Source organism: Ranitomeya imitator, chromosome 4 (assembly GCF_032444005.1).
Source record: "Ranitomeya imitator isolate aRanImi1 chromosome 4, aRanImi1.pri, whole genome shotgun sequence".
Classification (NCBI taxonomy): Eukaryota; Metazoa; Chordata; class Amphibia; order Anura; family Dendrobatidae; genus Ranitomeya; species Ranitomeya imitator.
In genome coordinates this window covers 464207110-464228550 of record NC_091285.1, presented here as the reverse complement: position 1 = coordinate 464228550, position 21441 = coordinate 464207110, and the positions used below count along the sequence as shown (strand labels likewise).

At 43.2% G+C, this 21441-nt stretch overlaps 1 protein-coding gene across 1 annotated transcript in view; it reads left to right on the top strand.

Annotated features, from left to right (window-relative positions):
- Positions 1-4473: 4473 nt before the first annotated feature.
- OTUD7A (OTU deubiquitinase 7A) overlaps positions 4474-21441 on the top strand; it is a 353497-nt gene continuing 336529 nt past the window's right edge. Inside the window, exon 1 of the mRNA XM_069765825.1 lies at positions 4474-4625. The gene's annotated coding sequence lies outside the window, so the exon portion shown is untranslated. The remainder of the gene's footprint in view (positions 4626-21441) is intronic.

The following is a 21441-nucleotide window of genomic DNA, read 5'->3' as shown; positions in this document are numbered from 1 at the left end:
GTAGGTGTTTTCAAAAATTCACTAGCATTGGAGACTTGCGATAAGATGCTGGTACTGGTTGCAGTATCATATGCAAAAGTGTCAGATGACATTTGGTGGACCGATGCAGACACCAAGAAAAACATACAATAAACAGAAAACGGTGTGCACGCAGGTCTAGTCAGCGAGGTGCTGGTGGAACGGACTGTGCAGTCCCAAAATCAAGAAACGATTATTCACCGCACACTCTAAGAGAATGTATGCAAAAAATAATCCAAGTTTATTTCACAATTCAATGTCCAAAGAAAATGCCAAAAAACAAGTAAATGATTGTTTGCTATATCTGGAAAAAAACAAAAACCCGACGTTTCGACCCACCTGGGTCTTAGTCATGAGTTTGCCACAAAATAAGAAAAAACCATATAAGATACAATTGCAAACATAACATACAGTAATTACAGTAAAGTAAGTAGAACAAAAAAACATAAAATGTCGGTTACCAAAATATGCATAAATTGCCACAGTAATGCAATCTAGTAATATGGCTGGCATAGTAGCTATTGTCATATGTGTAAGACACATCTATAGGTTGGGTTGATGTCATCGAGCAACAATGTGATACAGTCAGAAATAAAAATTAAAAATATCAATTAAAAAAGCTTACAGGAACGAGACAGGATAGTCACATGTTTAACATAATGTTTTACCTTGGTTTCAGGTATAGAAGAAGGTTAAGGCAATAGTAGAGATGTGGAGGCCCCATTGTGAGCCCCAAAGAAGCTGTAATGGATATGGGTATTAGAAATATGCAGTAGAAAAATGTACTGTGCTGATAGCAATATGCTTATACGGGGTATATTGTAGTAATATAGTACGTCTAGCGCTGGTGGCCTTTAAGTTAATGTTGCACCTAAAGTAGCATATGCAGTTGGGTCAGTATAAAGTAGGTTCACCCTGTAGACAGGACAGAGAGTGGTAGGGCATAATTACCTGGAGCTGATCTGCTCCTGTATGTAGTATATACATGTGTGTCATCTCCCCTGTATATAGTATATACCTGTATGTCATCTCCTCCTGTATATAGTATATACCTGTGTCATCTCCCCTGTATATAGTATATACCTGTATGTCATCTCCTCCTGCATATAGTATATATCTGTGTGTCATCTGCTCCTGTATATAGTATATACCTGTGTGTCATCTGCTCCTGTATATAGTATATACCTGTGTGTCATCTCCCCTGTATATAGTATGTACCTGTGTGTCATCTGCTCCTGTACATAGTATATACCAGTGTGTCATCTCCTCCTGTATATAGTATGTACCTGTGTGTCCTCTCCCCTGTATATAGTATATACCTGTGTGTCATCTCCCCTGTATGTAGTATATACCTGTGGGTCATCTCCCCTGTATATAGTATATGCCTGTGGGTCATCTCCCCTGTATATAGTATATACCTGTATGTCATCTCCTCCTGTATATAGTATATACCTGTGTCTTCCCCCTGTATATAGTATATACCTGTATGTCATCTCCTCCTGTATATAGTATATATCTGTGTGTCATCTGCTCCTGTATATAGTTTGTACCTGTGTGTCATCTGCTCCTGTATATAGTATATACCTGTGTGTCACCTCCTGTTTATAGTATGTACCTTTATGTCATCTCCCCCTGTATATAGTATATACCTGTGTGCCATCTTTTCATATATATAGTATATACCTGTGTGTCATCTCCCCTGTATATAGTATATGTGTGTGATCTCCTCCTGTATATAGTAAATACCTGTACGTAATCTCCTCCTGTATATAGTATATACCTGTGTGTCATCTCCCCTGTATATAGTATATGTGTGTGATCTCCTCCTGTATATACCTGTGTGTCATCTCCTCCTGTATATAGTATATACCTGTGTGTCATCTCCCCTGTATATAGTATATATCTGTGTGTCATCACCTCCTGTATATAGTATATATCTGTGTGTCATCTCCTCCTGTATTAGACCTTGTTCACATGTTATTTGCTCAGTATTTTTACCTCAGTATTTGTAAGCTAAATTGGCAGCCTGATAAATCCCCAGCCAACAGGAAGCCCCCCCCCCCCCCCGGCAGTATATATTAGCTCACACATACACATAATAGACAGGTCATGTGACTGTAGGCTGCCGTATTTCCTATATGGTACATGTGTTACTCTTGTAGTTTGTCTGCTTATTAATCAGATTTTTATTTTTGCAGGATAATACCAGACTTGTGTGTGTTTTAGGGCGAGTTTCATGTGTCAAGTTGTGTGTGTGTTGAGTTGCGTGTGGCGATATGCATGTAGCGACTTTTGTGAGATGAGTTTTGTGTGGCGACATGCGTGTAGCAACTTTTTGTGTGTTGAGTTGCATGTGACAGGTTAGTGTAGTAAGTTGTGTGCAGCCCCTTTGCGCATGGCGAGTTTTGCGCGTGGCGAGTTTTATGTGTAGTGCGTTTTGAGTATGTGCAAGTTTTGTGTGAGGCAACTTTTGCATGTGTTGCAACTTTTGTGCATGTGGCAATTTTTCCGCGTGTGCAAGTTTTGCATGTGGCGAGCTTTCCATGAGGTGAGTTTTGCACTTGTGTCGAGTTTTGCGTGAGCCTAGTTTTTGCATGTGGCGAGTTTTGCGCGTGGCGTGTTTTGAGCGGCGACTTTTGTGTTTCGACTTTTATGTGGCGAGGTTGGTGTATGTGTGGTGAAATGTGTGCTGAGGGTGGTATATGTGTTCAAGCACGTGGTAGTGTGTGGCGCATTTTGTGTGTGTTCATATCCCCGTGTGTGGTGAGTATCCCATGTCAGGGCCCCACCTTAGCAACTGTACGGTATATATTCTTTGGCGCCATCGCTCTCATTCTTTAAGTCCCCCTTGTTCACATCTGGCAGCTGTCAATTCGCCTCCAACACTTTTCCTTTCACTTTTTCCCCCATTATGTAGATAGGAGCAAAATTGTTTGGTGAATTGGAACGCGCGGGGTTAAACTTTCACCTCACAACCTAACCTATGACGCTCTCGGGGTCCAGACGTGTGACTGTGCAAAATTTTGTGGCTGTAGCTGCGACGGTGCAGATGCCAATCCCGGACATACACACATACACACATCCAGCTTTATATATTAGATAACCTTTTGTTTCTCCAGTGATCAGTCCAATGGTGGAGTAAAATATACCTTTTATTTATCCATTAAATGTTTCTTCTATAACAGTATTGCAAACATTCAATCCCTGGACCTGGAGGAAGACACATGTGGTGTCGAAACATGTCGTCCATAAGGGATTGAATGTATGCAATATTGTTACTAAAGAAATCTGGAACTTTTTAATGGATAAATAAAAGGTATATTTTACTCTACCATTGGACTGATCGCTGGAGAAACAAGAAGTTTTTTCTTTACATGTGTGGATTTATCCCAATCTGTTTTCCATGCGAACTGTAACCACAGGTTGGATGTATTCCTGTTTCTTCAAAGTGGTGAGCTGGCTTTGCCACAAACTATATATATATTTTACTGTTTCACAGGAGTTAGATTTTTCTTTATATTCTTTTTCAGCACACTATATGGTGAAACCAATGGTGTCATTCAAAAGTACACCTCACTCTGCAAAACCCCACCCAAGAATAAGGCTGGGTTCACATTGCGTTAATGGCAGTCCGCTGACGGCATCCGTTACATAGCGGCACTAACGCTATGTAACGGATGCGATAGCGCACCCATTAACTGCCATTATGTAGCGCATCGATAGCGCATGTCATAATCGGCATGCGTTAGCGATGTGCCGTCATTCTGTGACTGACCCTCGGACGCAGTCTGCAGCGTTTTCAAGTCCGTCACCGCTAGCACAGATAGAGCATCTGCGCTAGCGCGATCGCATAAACGCAATCTTTTTCGGCACTTGCGTTAACGCAGTCCATTTAACGCATGCGTTGAACAGACTGCACCGACGCAATGTGAACCTAAAACAGCCCGCATTTGGCTACATTGACTGAAAAAAAAAGGCTCTTGGAATACAGGGACGAAAAAAATCTCAGAACAGAAGGGGTTAAAAACACATCTACAGCCGTTCTCTCGCGTTCATGCAGCACATTTCCTACATGGGTTAGAGCCGGACTGCACTGCTGCCGGTGCGTGTGTGGGAGGCGGGCACGGGCGGGCACACACCGGTCCCTGGGAGGATGCGGCGCTCAGTACCAGCTGAGAGTATTTACGGGGTTTAAACCGACAGCCAATCACAGCTCGTCTTCTATCCCAGCCTACACGTCGCCGCACGTTCCCTGTCTCCCATGTGTCCCCGCCCCCTATTCTCTGGCTCGCTCAGCCGCGCCACCTGCTGGGCGCTTGTGTTCACGACCACCGCGCCGTGATAGGCAGGTGGCTGAGCCAATGCCCCGGAGCTCGCTGGTGTCATTCACCGGTTCTTCTCCTTCACCGCGTCGTAGCGCCCGGGAGGTGGGGAGGAGTCCAGGCCGGTGATGTCACACGTCTTGGAGACAAGGGGGCTGGCTCTGGGTTCTGCAGGGTGAAGTAAGACGGGCTCGGATGCTGTGTGCGCGCCTGGGATTGGAGCCCGCTGCAGCAGCTGGATGCGATGCGCTGCACGGAGGATGGCGAGGACGCCTGATCCGACCGGTAAGCCGTGTCCGCAGGGATGCTGGGCATTGTAGTCCGCAGTGCAGAGCTGGGACGCGATCGCCGGTCACTCCGCAGTGTGTGATCACCTTGGGCTGCGGTGCCGGTGCTGTGACCTCCAGTGCCCGGGATCTCCTCATGGATGGTGATCACATGTGCGCTGCAGCAGGGACCATCCATCCTCCACATGTCTCATCACAGGATCCTGTGTAAACAGCCCCATACGCGGTGCCAGGGTGCTGTCTGCACGTCCATTGTGGCTGTCACATGGTACTTGTGGTGCCATCAGGGTGCTATGTGGTACCTGTATCTTTTGTGGTGTCACGTGATGCTAAATGGGGGTCACATGCCCTCGTCATGTCGGGTGTATGGTGTACACTGAGAGACTATTTCTACTGGTGGCATACAGAAAAATGCCAGGTGGCGACCCTACCTGCCGGTGTGCCAGCCTGACCGGTTGTGGCATAGAAGGTTGTCTGGGCCATTTCCATTTAGCCACAATGCAATGAATGAACGGCAGGTGTTGGGCCACCTCGGATGTGGCCGATGTCCCCTACATCCATCAGATCCCCATGCAATATGTCGGCTGGCATCTGTGCGTGGACCGGGCACTGTCCATGGTACATCAGGCCTGGAGGGGGCACATGGATCATATGGACGAGCGGTGTGGGTCAATAATGTACAATATTCCTCTAAATATAGATGTAACTTGCTCCATCTCATGACCGATCGTTTGGATCCATCTGTTTCAGGAGATGTCACTCAGGAGCTGACACTGACAACAGGGGCCCCTATGTAAGAACAGTTCCGCAGCTTTGGGGGGATATTGGCCCCTTCCCTCTTGGACGCCTGTGTTCACTTGTATGTAGACATTTTGTGGTTGTGTGAGGTGGTGTTTAATTATGAGATACAGATCCTTCCCATGCAGGTGACTGAGGTGGCTTCAGCAGTAGGAGCGTGGGTCGCAATAGGGGCATTTCTGCTGATGGCGTCCTGTTGAAATCCAGCTGCCTGGCACTAGGTGCCCATACACATAAGATGGCTGGCCGCTCCACTAAAGCCGCTGTATATAAAGGAACCAAAAAATGTGGAAATCAAAGGGGCCTCACGTTATATTTGCAAACTGTACAACAACGGCTCCAAAATGTAAAGTCCGAGCGGAGTAATAACCGACCGGAATCAGTGCTCTGTCCTCCAGCTTGTCACAAGCCTGCACCTCGGTGAGTCCCGGCAGCCCAGAGGCTCTCTGCTTCCTTTTCCTCTTGGTACAGAGCATCTTATGTGGTTCCCTCATTGCTGTAGGAATATGCGGCCCTCCATCCAGGAGAAAGTGGGTCCAGTCCGTAAATACACTGGGAAACTCTGCCCTATTTTGCAGTGAATGAACGAAAAGTTTCTGATGACAATCCAACAGAACATTTAACGTTTCGTCCTATCCGGCCCTTCGTCAGACACTGCCTGGCGCAGCACAGGTGGGGGCGTCCATGGCCGCGGCAGTATAGCTCTGCATACGTTCTTGCTACGTATAATCATCCCGCCTGTTTTTCTTCTTTCCCGCATTTCTCTGCCCAGGTAGAAGTCAGACACCAGATATTCCAGTGTAGATCACCCACTCGGTCTTAGGGACTTATTACTGCTACTTACCAGAGGAAAAACCCTGCATAAAGCCACGCGCCAGCTCTTAGGGAATACATCGGATGAATGCAATCGGATAAAAAGAATCAGATTGCATTCGGACCAATATTATGCTATGATTGTGTGCTCACCTGCATTTTTTTTTTTCCCAAGCTTTGATCGGATCGAGATCAGACTGGAAAAAAAATCGCACTGCACTTAGATGTTGACTGAGTGCAGTGCGATTCCCGCCGGCAGCAGAGGAGATGGAGAAATTACTTTCTCCGTCTTCTCCACACCTGTGCTGGGATTCTCTGATGCGAGAGGTTCGGAGCACAGACACTCGGATCACACTCGCAGCAGAGCAGGAGCCGAGGGTCATTAGCAGATCTGATGCTGTACGGTAGTGTGACCCCCGGCCTTAAAGAGCCTACAATGCTCGTTCATACCTGATCATAGGGACCATGTCAGAAAATGTTACCAGTCTTGAACTACTGTCAGGTGAACCTTTTCATGACTGCCACTGACCTCATGCCATCAGGGCATCTGCAGTGCGCACACCCTCCTATGTGTAGAAAGATCGCTGCTTCTGGAACCCGTCTACATGTGTTATTCTCAAAGGGAGCGCGATCCATGCTGCTCAAACCACAGGCCGCATGAGTCCGAGCTTCATAATTGCTGCCAGTTCTATTTTTCACTGAAGCTGGCTGGGAACTGTAGGGAGAGATGAGATTAGCCTGGGTCCGCCGCTGGCCAGCTTTTCCCGGTGCCGCGATATGTGATTGACAGGTCTCTTGCATAGGAAACACCTGTCAGCCACCTGGAGGGGCAGTGGGGGCAGCGCCGGACTAGTCTCCTCTCCCTGTGCTCCCCCGCAGAATCGTCTATCAATATTTTCTCTGAAACGTGTTCTGCAATCGGGCTCTGATTTGTGGTTTGGGCATCATGGCTGGTTTATCTGGCTGGTATATACAGGTGCTTCTCACAAAATTAGAATGTCATCAAAAATGTATTTCAGTTCTTCAATACAAAAAGTGAAACTCGTATATATTAGACAGTCATTAGAGTGATCTATTTCAAGTGTTTATTTCTGCTAATGTTGATGATTATGCCTTACAGCAAATGAAAGCCCAAAAGTCAGTATCTCAGTAAATTAGAATACTTTATAACACCAGCGTCAAAAATGATTTTAAAATCGGAAATGTTTTCCTACTGAAATGTATGTTCAGTAAATGCACTCAATACTTGGTCCACGGCTCCTTCTGCATCAATGTGGCGTTGCATGGAGGCGATCAGTCTGTGGCACTGCTGAGCGGTTATGGAAGCCCAGGTTGCTTTGATAGCAGCCTTCAGCTCGTCTGCATTGTTGGGTTTGGTGTCACTCATTTTCTTCTTGACAATATCCCATAGATTCTTCATAGGGTTAAGGTCAGGAGAGTTAAGTTGCTAATCAACATGATCATAGTTGACATGTGTCAATCAGTACATGGCCCAAGGGTCAGTTCCCATCGGGTACACAAATTGGACAACCATCACTTTATAAATAATAGTTTGGGCCAGTCTCACCCAATCAGCCAGAAGATGGGGACTGTCCAGTTGATGTGGTGATGGTCAAGGTTCTGTAGTGAACAAAGGTGCTGTTCCAAACTATTATTTATAAGGTGATGGTTGTCTAATGTGTGCACCCAATGGGAACTGACCCATGTACTGATTGACACACGTCGAATATGATCATTTTGATTATGGTAATTTGGCAGAATCATATTGATCCTAACACTCTATTCTTTGTTTTTAGTGTGTGGCACTGCACTAGTTTGCACTTTAATGAATTTGGGCAATTTTTAAATTTTAAGGTATACTTAACATTAAAAGTTACCGTAAGTTTTATTACCACTTCTGCTATTACTCCACTGATTCATGGTGGTATATATACCCATTGCTTATTGCTTTAGTTCAGTTGCTATCCATTTTGATTGGTCAGACAAACAGTTGTGCAGAATACATTTTTTTTTTAATCCACCTAAAAATGGATTGCAACTGAAAGGAGGCAAATGGAAGCCTGTCTATACTGTATTGGTGCTAAAACATATATTACATTGGGAACAGTACAGGATGTGCTGTAAATGTTGCATTTTTTTTTGCTTTCAGCGGACACTTCAAAACTTGCATACAACGCATGTCCCTGCGTACACAATGTTAAAGATAGGTACGCAGGACGCATGCGGAAGTAGGCGGAGCTTAAGGGAAGAAGTCTGCAGCACTATGCTGCAGACTCAAACGCTAATGTGAACCCGGCCTAACTGGTCTTTCACTTTTTTTTGGTGGGGTGTGTCTTAGTAAAATGTAAAATGTCCCTAATATTCCTGTTCTCTCTTGATCTCCTGTATTCAGTGGTTAGAATCAGTTGAGCCCTGCAGAATTTACTAGTCTTTACCGATCCTATTTTATAATCTGCATTAAATGTTCTGGTTTCTTTTGGCGCCGATCATGGGGCATATGCCGAATAGTTTAACGGAACTCTTAAAATGTAATGCTTTACAATATTATTCAACGGTTCATTTTGCAGCATGAGGTTATGGTAAAGTGTCTGCTATTCAAAAAGCCTATCGCAAGATAAAGAGCAGCTTCTGAAGAAGCAGGGGGTGCTGACAAACCTGAGCTCAGGAGCCTGCAGTGTTGTTAAGGTCGATCTTTATTAGAAAGTTGTAATATGTGGCTAATTTACATGTGAACAATGTATTTACATACAGTGTAATCTATATAACACACTCTTATGAAGTTAACGAGCTGGGCAGACCTTGTACCTGCCTGCAGGGCTTTAGTATTTTTTAAAGGGAACCTGTCATTAAAATGCAGGCCCCGTGTTATAGAGCAGAGAGCTGAGCAGATTGATAAATTGTTTTGCGAGAAATTACTCCGTATATCCTGTGCTTTAATCATTTGTGATTTTTTTTGGGGCCAGTGGGCGGTCTTATCAGTGACTGAAAGCTTTCTTTTGTATGTGTACACACAGATTAGCTGTCAGTCACTGATGGGACCGCCCACTGGACTGAAAATCCCAGAAAGAGCAGGGGATTAAATGATGGAATCACCGATTTATACTGAACCTTTTCTCGTAAAACTGCTCAGCGCCCCCTACTCTATAACATGGTGGATTTTACGGCATTTTCATGGTTCCAGGTTCTATTTAACCCTATTATCTCCAGAGCTTGGAGGGATTGTTCTGAATGTGCCACCTTTTGTGCTTCACATTTTAGCGAAGACTCTGATTTTTTGCTCTTTTGAGTTGTTCTTCAATGATTTATATGGCCGGGTTTGGACCATGAAAAGGCCGGCAGTCTGCTGCTATTTTGGCACCGGAGCTACTAGATGCTGACTAAGCAGTGATTCACGACCGTCTGTCTCGGGATTAATGGCGTTTACGATAAATGTGATTTTAAGAATTTGCAGAGAAAATAGGAGTATGATGGGTTTTCTTTTGGCATCTGCCGGTTCATAGTTCCTTATTGGCTTACTTGGTATATCTGCATTTGGAACTCACATGGATTGCAAGAGTTAAGCGATGCAAAATCTACATTCTTAGATCTTACTTTTCAGTATGCGATAAACAACTAATAAGAGGGAAGTCTAAACATCACATAGCAGTAATGGTTGGCTACCCTGATCGGAGAATTGGCTGGTGCAGCAGTTGTGACCAGAAAGGATCATACTCCAAGCTTGTAACTAGAAACTGTTCACCTCCGCAGTCTCCTGACTACAGAACCTCGGTGAATGCACGCTGAAATCTTGGGTTTCACTGCTCGCAGAGTTTGGCATCCTGCCTGGTCACCCAAGTCTTCCTTCTAGTTCATAAATCTCAGCTGTATTTATAGCAAGGGTCTGTCACTTAAAGGGTTTATCCAGGACTCAGTTTTTAAGCCCATAGTATAAAAAAACAAAAACCCAAAACAGACCGGTATTTGCTAACTACCTGACTCTTCATCTTTCATGCTGCTCTATTGACGGGGCGTGATTGCCAACGTGATGCTGCTTGGCAGTCAGCTCCCCACAGTTAGGTAGCAGGAAGCCGACCGTCAATCAGCATGACATCAGCAGTTACGCCCTGTCAACAGAACAGAGCAGAAGAGAGGCCACTGCTCTGCTGATGTGACGTAACCGGATGCCACTGAATTGCTGGCAGGAGCAGTCACTTGCCGCTCTCTGCCGCCAGAGTTTGACTTTGGGCACAACAGGAAGTAGTCAGCAACTAACTGCCTGTTTTAGTTTTTCAGGCAAATCGTATGTACAGTATGTGATGTGCCGAAGCCAGTGCGGCGGGGGCAGTCAATTGCCACTCAGAGGATCTAGGCATTAGTCGCGGGAAAATATTGGAGGACCCTTCCAACAACTGCCACAACATAGATATGTAAAATAATGATGCACACATGCATCGAGCTTATAACATTTGAGAACGCTTTTTTTGTCTCATGAGTGACTGCTTACAGGAGCGTGGTAATGTAATTTTATCAGAAATCTGCCCTAAGTGTATGACTTGGGAAAATGTTTCCCACATCTGTAAATTGTTATATTGCTAAAAGAGAACCTGTCTAGGGATGAGCAGACCCATGGAAATTCAGGTTCTAGTACCCAACATGAACTTTATTCGGAACTGTACCCGAACATGAACCCTATTGAAAGTGTTGGATCTCGAACTAGTGAGATAGAAAATATCGCTCTCTTCGGACCCCCAGTACTCCAAATATTGCAATGGAGTTCTGGGAGAAGTCTGTGTTCAGTGTTTAGCATGCCCAAGATACTCGGAGAACACCGAGCATGCCCCTATAGCAACCTGTTATCCAACCACATTCGCTCATCACTAATTATGATGTAAAGGGAATTTCATGGAATTTGAGGAATTTTAATACAATGAGCTGATATCTTCTACTGTTGGAATCTAAAGACTAGTCTGAATGAAGCCTATGGTGGGGGTGTCCGCTACTCAGGTGTCCATATTTGAGCAGGTAGGTTGTAAGTATGACCTATTTGCAATACAAGGGTTCCCCACTTACCTGTCTTGGCTAATGATTTACACAATTAGGGCCGTATTCAGACAGCTGTTCTGCACTCACCGTTCAGCATCTATCATTTAATTTCTCAAATCATGGACTCACTGTTCAAGTGTAACAAACCGAGACCATAGGGCTCCCTGGAGATTGGTGTTCCGTTCACTTTAGCCATAATTCGTTTGGATGAAGCCTAAGTGGTAGTAGACGGTGGAAGCCTAAATCTTTTTATTGTCACGATAGGACTTGTGGCATCACAAGAGTCACAGGCTGTAAACGTATATAACATAGTTAGCCATTCGCATGTTGCTTGTATATTCGCATGTACCTGAGCTGTTGCAGACATTTGTTGGAAAATGGGTTTCTTGCATGTGAGTTTGTTTCTGTAGCTATTTCATTTATTTTTTTTTTTTGTTTAGGCCACATTGCGATGAAGGGGACAGTTGCAGTGATTTCTGCACTTAAACTGCCACATGGGAATATTTCATATATAATACATGTATGGGGATATATATATATATATACACCCTCACTAATCACTACTGACCGTACTCGGCCGTAAGCACAATAGAAACTCTGCAGACACAGATTCAAATAGGCATCTCTAAGAGCAAGGTACGGCAGTGCAGAGATCTGAGAGATTGGTTATAGGGAAAGAGTGGAAGATAATGTCTGACAGGAAGTACGGAAACTTGGATCACAAATTTAAGGCAGTAGAAGTCTGGAAAACAAACACCCTAAATCATAAAAAAACAATATCTTAGGCCCTCTTCAACTTTTTTTACACTTGCCGTGTTTTTGCGGCCCGTTTTTGCAGCCCCAATACATTTCTATGAGGCTGCAAAAATTAGTCGGAGCGCCGTACGCCGTATGACCGTGAAGGCTGTATTTATGGCCGTGAAAAAATATCAAGCCAGATATTTTTCACGGCTTACGGACACGGCCCCCATTGAAAATCAACTGGGGACGCTTGTTCTTGCGTTGCACCGTGACGACCATATTTGTAGAACGCCATTTTTTTTCAATACTTTTTCCCTAGTATTCAAAACCAGAAAAATGGCGATCCGCAAGATTTTTGCGGCCTGTTTTTGTAACAGACCGTGAAAACACGGCCTGCAAAAATCACGGCAAGTGTAAAAGAAGCCTTACTCAATGTTTCTTCAGAATTTATAACCATAAAAATAAATTTTCCTTACAAGGGCAAGAAACTACCATCAGTCATCTGGGTATCAAAGTACCTTCACTGCGCAAAACATTTGTAGGGATTTCAGCTCTCTGGTATCTGCGTGGATACACACAGGCACAAGTTTTTTTTTATATCAAAACAGAATAAAGTTTATTTTCCTTCATAAACTTTATAGGTCCAAAATGAAAATGGCGTTTCTTCAGCACAAATGAATAACTAAACAGTTCTTTCTCTGGGAAAGGCCAAGTAAATCAGATGGTCTCACCAACTTGCTATTACAGAAAGCTCTCAGGCTTCGGTACAGACTATCCACCAGCTCGGTCTTTCTCTAGCCTCAACCCACCACTACTGCCTGAGCTAGACCAGGTGCATTTTGTTAGACCAGTAAATCCCACTCTTGCATCTAAGACCCAAAATCCAGTCAACATAAACCATCTCGGTAATGCATACCTGCAATCCTAGACGTTACCTCCTGCCTTCATACATACTGTATAAGGCCAGTCTCACACGTCCAGATAATTCCGGTACCGGAATTATCCGTGTCCGTGTGCTCCCGTGGTACATCAGTGTGGCACACGTGTGCCGCCCATGTGCTGACTGGGTATCACACGGAGCGTGCAGGAGACAGTGCTAGAGATGAGCGCTGTCCCCTGCATCTGGTGCTGAAGCGGCTATTCATATCTTTTCTCCAGCAGCGTTCGCTGGAAAGAAGATATGAAAAATCCTTTTTTTCTTTTTTGTCCTCGTGTTTAACCCCTTTCTGACCTCGGACGGGATAGTACGTCCGAGGTCAGAAGCCCCTCTTTGATGCGGGGTCCGGCGGTGAGCCCGCATCAAAGCCGGGACATGTCAGCTGTTTTGAACAGCTGACATGTGCCCGTAGTAGGCGTGGGTAGAATCGTGATCTGCCCGCGCCTATTAACTAGTTAAATGCCGCTGTCAAACGCAGACAGCGGCATTTAACTACCGCATCCGGCCGGAAATGACGGCATCGCCGACCCCTGTCAGCTCCCTCGCAGCGTCCTGTCCTTGCCGCACCTTCTCCTGTATGAGCGGTCACGTGGTGCCGCTTATTACAGTAATGAATATGCGGCTCCACCCCTATGGGAGGTGGAGTCGCATATTCATGACTGTAATCGGCGGCCCCACGTGACCGCTCATACAGGAGAAGGTGCGGTGAGGACAAAACGCTGCGAGGGAGCCGGGTGAGTATTTGATTTGGGCTCATCTCCACTTGTGTGAGAAAAAAACGGTCCGATTTACGGACCGAAAAAACTGATGTAACGTCTGCGAGTGTCATGCGATTTTTTTTTTTTTTTTTTTTTTTTTTTATCGCAACATCCGTATGACATCCGTATTGCTGTCCGATTTTTACGCACGGGTCTCCTTAGAAAAGCCGGCAATTCAGCGCAGAGTACAGTAAAATCACACTGACAGTTTAGATTAGAGTAGATATATATATATATATATATATATATATATATATATATATGTCAGGGAGACATATTAGTAGTGTGTATATGCAAAATTTGGCCGTTCTAGCTAGTAAAATGAGGGGTTAAATGGCGGAAAAAATTGGCGTGGGCTCCCGCACAATTTTCTCCGCCAGAGTAGTAAAGCCAGTGACTGAGGGCAGATATTAATAGCCTGGAGAGGGTCCATGGTTATTGGCCCCCCCTGGCTAAAAACATCTGCCCCCAGCCAATGACCCCCCCCCTTTATCACCCCCATAGGTAGGGACAATAATAAAATAAAGAAATTTTTTTTTTTCCACTAAAGTTAGAACTAGGGTTAGGGTTAGGGAATGTGCACACGTATTCTGGTCCTCTGCGGATTTTTCCGCAGTGGTTTTTATAAATCCGCAGTGCAAAACCGCTGCGGATTTATCGCGGTTTTTCTGCGGATTTCACAGCGGTTTTCTATTGGAGCAGTTGTAAAACCGCTGTGGAATCCGCAGAAAGAAGTGAAATGTACGGAATGTAAACCGCTGCGTTTCCGCACAGTTTTTTCCGCATCATGTGCGCAGCGTTTTTTGTAAACTCATGGGAAACTGCTGTGGAACCGCAGCGGCGGAAACGCTGTGGATCCACAGCGTTTTCCACATCGTGTGCACATAGCCCAATTCTAAGGGTATGTGCACAAGATGCGGATTTGGCTGCGGATCCACAGCGGATTGGCCGCTGCGGATTCATAGCAGTTTTCCATCAGCTTTACAGTTCCACGTAAACCTATGGAAAACCAAATCCGCTGTGCCCATGGTGCGGAAAATACAGCGCGGGAACGCTGTGTTGTATTTTCCACAGCATGTCAATTCTTTGTGCGGATTCCGCAGCGTTTTACACCTGTTCCTCAACAGGAATCCACAGGTGAAATCCGCACAAAAAACACTGGAAATCCACGGTAAATCCGCAGGTAAAACGCAGTGCCTTTTACCCGCGGATTTTTCAAAAATGGTGCAGAAAAATCTCACATGAATCCGCAACGTGGGCACATAGCCCTAGGGCTAGGGTTGGAAATAGGGTTAAGATTAGGCTTGTGGTTAGGGGTGTGTTGGGGTTAGGGTTTGGATTAGGGTTAGGATTATGTTTAGGGTTGGGATTAGGGTTAGGGGTGTGTTGGGGTTAGGGTTGAGATTAGGGTTAGGGGTGTGTTGGGGTTAGTGTTGGAGTTAGAATTGAGGGGTTTCCACTGTTTAGGCACAGCAGGGGTCTCCTAACGCAACATGGCGCCACCATTGATTCCAGCCAATCTTGCGTTCAAAAAATTAAATGGTGCTCCCTCCCTTCCGAGCCCCGACATGCGCCAAAACAGTGCTTTACCCCCACATATGGGGTACCAGCATACTCGAGACAAACTGGGCAACAACTATTGAGGTCCAATTTCTCCTGCTACCCTTGTGAAAATAAAAAACTGCTTGCTAAAACATCATTTTTGAGAAAAGAAAAATTATTTTATTTTCACGGCTCTGCGTTGTAATTTTCTGTGAAGCACTTGGGGGTTCAAAGTGCTCACCACATATCTAGATAAGTTCCTTGGGGGGTCTAGTTTTCAAAATGGGGTCACTTGTGGGGGGTTTCTACTGCTTAGGCACATCAGTGGCTCTGCAAACGTAACATGATGCCCTCAGACCATTCCATCAAAGTCTGCATTCCAAAACGTCACTACTTCCCTTCTGAGCCCCAACGTGTGCCCAAACAGTGGTTCCACCCACAAATGGGTTATCAGCGTACTCAGGACAAACTGGACAACAACTTTTGGGGTCCAATTTCTCCTGTTGCTCTTGTGAAAATAAAAAATTGCGGGCTAAAAAGTAATTTTTGAGGAAAGAAAAATGATTTTTTATTTTCACGGCTCTGCGTTATAAACTTCTGTGACGCACGTGGGGGTTTAAAGTGGTCACCGCACATCTAGTTTAGTTCCATGGGAGGTCTAGTTTCCAAAATGGGGTCACATGTGGGGGAGCTCCAATGTTTAGGCACACAGGGGCTCTCCAAACGCGACATGGTGTCAGCTAACGATTGGAGCTAATTTTTCATTCAAAAAGTCAAATGGCGCTCCTTCCCTTCCAAGCCGCCCGGCCGTGTGCCCAAACAGTGGTTTACCCCCACATGTGAGGTATCACTGTACTCAGGAGAAATTGCGCAATAAATTTTAGGATCCGTTTTATCCTGTTGCCCATGTGGAAATGAACAAATTGAGGCTAAAAGAAATTTTTTTGTGAGAAGAAAAAAAAAAAAAAAAAAAAAAAAAGTACTTTTTCATTTTTACAGATCAATTTGTGAAGCACCTGGGGGTTCAAAGTGCTCACTATGCATCTAGATAAGTTCCTTGGGGGTCTAATTTCCAAAATGGGGTCACATGGGTGGGAGCTCCAATGTTTAGGCATACAGGGGCTCTCCAAACGCGACATGGTGTCCTCTTAACGATTGGAGCTAATTTTTCATTCAAAAGTCAAATGGCGCTCCTTCCCTTCCGAGCCCTGTTGTGCGCCCAAACAGTAGTTCCCCCCCACATATGGGGTATCGGCATACTCAGGACAAATTGTACAATAACTTTTGGGGTCCAGTTTCTCTCTTTACCCTTGGGAAAATAAAAAAAATGGTTGCTAAAAGATCATTTTTGTGACTAAAAAGTTAAATGTTCATTTTTTCCTTCCATGTTGCTTCTGCTGCTGTGAAGCACCTGAAGGGTTAATAAACTTCTTGAATGTGGTTTTGAGCACCTTGAGGGGTGCAGTTTTTAGAATGGTGTCACTTTTGTGTATTTTCAGCCATATAGACCCCGTAAACTGACTTCAAATGTGAGGTGGTGCCTAAAAAAAAATGGTTTTGTAAATTTCGTTGTAAAAATGAGAAATCGCTGGTCAAATTTTAACCCTTATAACTTCCTAGCAAAAAAAAAATTGTTGGTTCCAAAATTGTGCTGATGGAAAGTAGACATGTGGGAAATGTTATTTATTAACTATTTTGTGTCACATAACTCTTCTGGTTTAACAGAATAAAAATTCAAATTTGAAAATTGCAAAATTTTCAAAATTTTAGCCAAATTTGAATTTTTTTTCACAAATAAACGCAAGAAATATTGACATAAATTTACCACTAACATGAAGCCCAATATGTCACGAAAAAACAGTCTCAGAACCGTTGGGATCCGTTGAAGCGTTCCCGAGTTATTACCTCATAAAGAGACACTGGTCAGAATTGCAAAAAACGGCCAGGTCATTAAGGTCAAAATAGGCTGGGTCATGAAGGGGTTAATAGTCCTTTCTGTGAAAATAACATATTGGACTTATAGGAGTCATAGAATCTTCTGTCAGGAAAACCTGAAACTGTTATTCTGAAACATTAATAATAATGCTATATTGTTTTATAAAGAAAATATTGGCAGCATGTTTTATGAGAATGTTGTCTTTATACTGAATCTTTCAATTTGTTCTTCTCATATTAAAAGGTTTGAACAATAAATTGAGTACCAACATGCTTTTATCGCCCAGAATAAAGTAAACTACACGGTTAACTGCTTAAAATGCCTAGTATTAAAGAATTAACAAGTGATTGAAAAGTAATATGTACCCAAAGGTTGGCACAATAAAAACTTCAGCTTCTTCTGTTAATTTTTTTATTTTTTTTATCACATAACTACACCCCCCAATACACCATTAACACCCCCCCCCCCCCAAGTCATTTTTTATGCAAATATAACATAATTTTTTTTTTTTTTTTTCAAATTTTGGTTTTGTAATGATTGCATTGACTTGCAAGTAATTTAATTTAACTATCAATTATACCTGTCTGAGAATGGTGTTTTAAAGAATATATATATATATATATATATATATATATATATATATATATATATATATATATATATTTTTATAGAATTAATGATCACTTTTTTTCTCCCAAAGAGTCTAATATGAAGTGATCAATAAGTTGTTTGTACCACAAAATGTTAAGTGAAAACTACTAATTTTTCACGCAGCTCCGCTGATTGTGAAACTCCTAGAATTAAGAATATGAAAACTCCAAAACAAGTGGTTTTTGTTTTTTTTAATATGTACTTTATTTTAAAACTTTACAAAATTTATTTATTCTATTGCCATATTTGTACTGACCTAAAGATTAAAGGTAATGCTTTATTTTTTCATCTTGTGCAATAGCGTAAAGTTTACACCACGTAAAACACTGTCAGAATTCTATATATTCCTTCCAATAAAGAGTTAATAATAAGTTTAACAAATTATATATACACCAAAATGATAAAGCTGACAAATACTGTAGAATACTTCCCACTCTCCACCCCCTCCCCCCCCCCCCCCCAAAAAAAAAAGCCTTCATACTACCGCCACCAAAGAAATAAAGTTCTGACCGTAATAAAGTGTAAAACTGGCTGTGACGTCAAGAAGTTAAAGAAATCCACTTGTATATTTGAGGAACAATTCATATAACACTAACATTACAGAATGGCTAGTTTTTCTTTACTTAGAATTTCTATTATGGTAAGAAAAAAGCAGCTAACAGTCTATTTAGTAGGACTATCAGCTGTGTATCCACCAGACTTCTGCACAACACAACTGATGGTCCCAACCCCATTTATAAGGCAAGAAATCCCACTTATTAAACCTGACAGGGCACACCTGTGAAGTGAAAACCATTCCCAGTGACTACCTCTTGAAGCTCATCACGAGAATGCCAAGAGTGTGCAAAGCAGTCATCAAAGCAAAAGGTGGCTACTTTGAAGAACCTAGAATATAAGACATAATTTCAGTTGTTTAACAGTTTTTTGTTAAGTATATAATTCCACATGTGTTAATTCATAGTTTTTGATGCCTTCAGTGTGAATTTACAATTTTCATAGTCATGAAAATACAGAAAAATCTTTAACCCCTTTCTAACCTCGGACAGGATAGTACGTCCGATGTCAGCTCCCCTGCTTTGATGCAGGGCTCCGCGGTGAGCCCGCATCAAAGCCGGGACATGTCAGCTGTTTTGAACAACTGACATGTGCCCGCAATAGCGGCGGGTGAAATCGCGATTCACCCGCCGCTATTAGGCTGGGTTCCCATTGCGTTATGGGATCGCGTTTAACGGACAGCGTTGCACGGCGAAATTAACGCCGTGCAACGCGTCCGTTAGCGCGCCCATTCAAGGCAATGGGAACGCGCATCGCTAGCGCGTGCCATTTTCGGCACGCGCTAGCGATGTGCCGGTGTTTTGTAGCGCGCCGCGGACGCTGCTTGCAGCGTCCGCGGCGCGCCCGAGGTCCGTTCCCCGCTCTCGCAGATCAGGGATCTGCGAGAGCGGGGACGTTAAACGCGACCCCGAAAATCACATTGCGTTAGCGCAACCCGCTAGCGCTTAGCGCTAAACGGATTGCTCTAACGCAATCTGAACCTAGCCTTAACTAGTTCAATGCCGCTGTCAAACGCAGACAGCGGCATTTAACTACCGCATCCGGCCGGAAATAACGGCATCGCCGACCCCCGTCACATGATTGGGGGTCGGCGATGCGTCTCCATTGTAACCATAGAGGTCCTTGAGACCTCTATGGTTACTGATTGCCGGTAGCTGTGAGCGCCACCCTGTGGTCGGCGCTCACAGCACACCTGATTTTCTACTACATAGCAGCGAACAGCAGATCGCTGCTATGTAGCAGAGGCGATCGAGCTGTGCCTGCTTCTAGCCTCCCATAGAGGCTATTGAAGCATGGCAAAAGTTAAAAAAAATTTGAAAAAAATAAAAAAAAATATAAAAGTTTAAATCACCCCCCTTTCACCCCAATCAAAAAAAAAATCAATAAAAAAATCAAATCTACACATATTTGGTATCGCCATGTTCAGAATCGCCCGCTCTATCAAAAAAAAAAAAAAGCATTAACCTGATCGCTAAACGGCGTAACGAGAAAAAAAAAACAAAACGCCAGTATTAGTTTTTTTGGTCGCCGCGACATTGCATTAAAATGCAATAACGGGCGATCAAAAGCACGTATCTGCACCGAATTGGAATCATTAAAAACGCCAGCTCGGCACGCAAAAAATAAGCACTCAACCGACCCCAGATCATGAAAAATGGAGACGCTATGAGTATCGGAAAATGGCGCAATTTTTTTTTTATTTTTTTTTTAGCAAAGTTTGGAATATTTTTCACCACTTAGATAAAAAATAACCTAGTCATGTTAGGTGTCTATGAACTCGTACTGACCTGGAGAATCATAAGGGCAGGTCAGTTTTAGCATTTAGTGAACCTAGCAATAAAGCCAAACAAAAAACAAGTGTGGGATTGCACTTTTTTTGCAATTTCACCGCACTTGGAATTTTTTTCCCGTTTTCTAGTACACGGCATGGTAAAACCAATGATGTCGTTCAAAAGTACAACTCGTCCCGCAAAAAATAAGCCCTCACATGGCCAAATTGACGGAAAAATAAAAAAGGTATGGCTCTGGGAAGGAGGGGAGTGAAAAACGAACACAGAAAAACGAAAAATCCCACGGTCATGAAGGGGTTAAATGAGGTGTGTCCAAACTTTTGGTCTGTACTGTATGTATTTTTTTTTTTTTTTTTTTTATAACCCAACCCTGACTTTGTACTTTTTTCAAAAACTTTGCTGCACACTTGTTTGGGGATCTCCTTGGTCTTCATGGTGTTCTTTGTTCAGTGTTAAACACAAAATGGGTAAAAAGCCAATAAAGGTGAATACTTTTGCAAGCCGCTATAAGTAATGTTTTGGGTTTTCTCTGTGACTAGTTTTATTCTGAATGGGAACCTGTCACATTAAACAAGCGGTCTGATCTATCCATAAATGACCTAGGATAAGCTGCACAGATTGATATGTAGATGTATAGGAGAGATTCTGTTTAATTTAATGAATTTCACACTCATTCTGGACTTTAAGTCAAGTGGGAGGTGAAGGAGTTCAAGTAGGAGTTGCGAAGGAAATTATTTTGTGTTTTATTGTATGTTCACATGATACATATTTTCTTGCAGAAAGTTCTGCAAATGTCTGATTTATGTGAAACCTCTTTATTTAGGTGAATGGAACCGGATTCCAGCTGGGAAAATGTTTGCAACAGAATCTGCAGAATTCAATCATTGGACTCGTTCAGATTAGTGTCTTATATGGACATCTGCTGGCCAAGTAAAAATTGGATATCACGCTGGCCAGTATTATTCAGTAGGTTTGCTAAGAGGACAGCTAGGCCTTTAGTGGTACAAAACATTGGACGAGTAATGTAATGGAGGTTCTGTATTTTGGATGAAGCTGAACTAAAATTCTAACATCATCCACGTAGATCTTGGTTTTAATGGTTAATATTTTGTACATCTCCAATGGAAATTCCCTGCTTGACAAGAATTCAGATTGTCTAAGAAGTTTGTCACATACTTAAAGGGGTTTTCTGGGTAAAATTTAAAAGTATATCAATGGCTTAGTATATTATAAAATACCAAACCACGCGATTACTCACCTACTGGCACTTA